We start from the raw sequence: 3,010 nt of genomic DNA on the forward strand, positions 1-3,010 counted from the left end.
ATGAACAGACAATTAATTAGATTTTGTTTTGTACTTTACATTATGTGGATGAATGATTAATGCAAAAGTTTAGACAGTCTTAATTTTTGTTGATTAAAATCAGAAATGAAGCAGACATGGGCTTGCGAGACCTGGTTTACATCACCATAACAGATGTAGCATTCACCAGTAGGCGAGCAATTTGCCCTAAAATAGTTTCAATGACTTGTGCTCAAACTGTTTCAGTTACACTCCCTGAGATTGGCAGAGATGCTCTACATCTGATAGACCCAGAAGGGTCCTGGTTAACACATTTGTTTCCAGAGCAATACCAGCTGCATAACCAGCTAGACTAAAAAGGCATAAAAAGCACATCTCTAACTTACAAACATGTATGTGTTTAATTTTACTACCCTGGAAAAGGGAGATGTGGAGGAGGAGCACAAATGAGTCTGGAGGAAGAGGTGTTAACTCTAGCGTAACAACAAAACCAGATTTTTAATGTTGTCTCAGGCCTGACAGAAACTCCCTCCAGCCTTGATAAATAGTCCTACTTATCACAGTAGTATTGTGAAACATGTACAAGTTTGTATAACTAGCACTTTAATTTGTATAACATGAAAAGGGCCCTTCTAGAAAAATGAATTATTGATTTTATTTTTTTTTCCTCATAGCAGGCGGGGGAATCAAATCTACTGATGCTGGAAGACTGTTACGAGCTAAGGCTATCACGATCCAAATTTCCTTAAATGCATCGCTTTTCTCCAGCTGAATGCTTTCTGTCCAGGTGGGAGAGAGACTACTGGCTGCTTGGCTTCTGCATCCACATGTCAGAAACTCTGCACAGGTGCTGCTGGATCTTACTGTGCGTGCGCTGTACCTCAACACTGCCCAGGCAGGCTGGACGTACTGCTCTTCTGCACGAGCCTGCTGGGCTCCCAGCTCCACATCCATTGCACAGGGGCCTGTTTCTGTCTTGCTGTGTAGGAAATCTTCCGAGATGAGTTGATAAATCACAGTAACTTGACAGGTTAAAGCTGCATGTGTTTTATTTATTTTATGGCTTACATGAGAGGAAAACTTTTGTATTTTCCCCTGGTACTGCAAGTGGCAGAGTTACACAGTTCGGCTGGTTTCCAGCTTTTTCCCTTCTGACGTCAGGCTTTCTTTTTTCTTTCCTAATTTTATTCCTCTGGGACAAAATCTTGGCTCCCATAAAATCAAACAGAACAGATCTTTCACTTTTTCCTTTTTTGAATTCCTTAAATGTCAGTATATTTCTCTAAGGTGTTTATATCTTTTCCATTAGCACATTTGCATACGTTCTTATGTTGCCAAATAGGGCTTCTATGCTACTCTGCTCCTGAGGTGTGCAGTAGACGGACGTGAAAAGATGCAGTAAACCCCTTAAAATGTTAATGCTTTGTTGTGGATCCATGTCTCATTGATATTTCTCTCCTGATAATGTCATGCAGTTTTGAATGTTCAGATGCTATGACAACGATTAGTAAAAGAACTTCCTTTACCTACTGGTAGTTTGTACAGAAAGGCTCTTTTAGTAGCCACCTTTTTAACCTGAATTCAGAAGGAAAGGAACCTAGAAGTTACCAAAAGCAGCTCTTCTATACTTAACATTTTTAGGTCTGATGTGTCACATGCGATTGAAGTTACTTTCATCTCACCAAAGCCACCCTTTTCAATAGTCAGGGTGAGTTATAAAGTATTAAACAACAGTATTTCTTCACAACTCTAGCTGGGAGCAAGAGCTTCTTGTGTGGTTGGTTATTGCCAAAAAGAAGAAAGGTATTTCAGAATCACAGAATCATTACAGTTTGAAAGGGTCTTGGGAGGTCTTGACTTTTCCTGCACAAAGCAAGGTTAACACTGAACTTGGGCCAGGCTACTCTGGGCTTTGCCCAGTTGGGTCATGGAAACCTCCCAGGATGGAGATACTACAATTTCTTTAGTTTCTTGTCCCAATGCTTGCAGCCAGTTGGAACCTCATTTCAAGTTATGACCGCTGAGTCTCACTTTCCTGTTACGCACTTCAGCAAAGATCCTGTCTCTCTCTTCTTGGTAACTTCCACTTAGGGGTACATAATAGCAACCTTCTAACACCTAAGCTTTCTTAAGTAATGCCAACTTTTGAGAGGAAGAAATGCTGGAGTAATTTTAAGGACAACCAATGAGCAGCAAGGCTATCAGGTGGTCAAAGGTGTGTGATTATGAGAACTTTTCACAGACTTTTGGGGAATATTTGAGATGCTGGTGTAGGCACCTGAGCAAGCAAAGGAATTCCCTTCAGACACTGCATCAGCTGTTTCCAATGTAGGTTTAGAAGTGTAAAGTTGGTCCAACAGGATTCTCACAGACCACTCACTAAAGACCTGAGTGCAAGTTTAAGCTGAATTTGGATGAACAGCAAAAGAGACCTAATTTTTCACAACTGGAGCACTGGGTTAAATCTGAATTCCCTGCTCACATTTCTGATGCAGACAATCTCCCCCTTGGAACCTTTATAGACTCAGTGACATCAATCTGCGCATCCATAATTACAGTCTACATGCTATTACCAGGCAGCCTTGCACAAAAGCTTGTGCAGTCCTGGGAGAATCATCCAGGCCTACAGCAAGCTCCATCACAGAAAATGCAAATCTCTTCAAAGATAAGACACATCTTCCTCCAAATATAGACTAGCTTACACCCACCTTGCTAATAACAGGCTATACTTCTCTTCAGCAAGATTACACAAAATTAACCAGCAGATCCCTCGAGAATATTGGCAATGCGCTGTAATTCGAGGAACATTCACTCTGGGATTGCCGCAAAGTAAGTGACTGTGGACAAATAAAAGCGATGTCTAGGGAAGGACAGAAATCGACACAAAAAACCTGAATAACTGTCTCAGTTTTATTTAGCTAGAAATGCAAAATGTAAAAGCAAAAACGTAGTAATACCGATACCTTAACCTTAACACAAACATCAGTTTCTTTCTGTCAGAAAAAGTGTTCCAAATACTAGGAAAGTACCA

Source organism: Vanellus vanellus (genome assembly GCF_965231255.1).
Source record: "Vanellus vanellus genome assembly, chromosome: 11".
Taxonomy (NCBI): Eukaryota; Metazoa; Chordata; class Aves; order Charadriiformes; family Charadriidae; genus Vanellus; species Vanellus vanellus.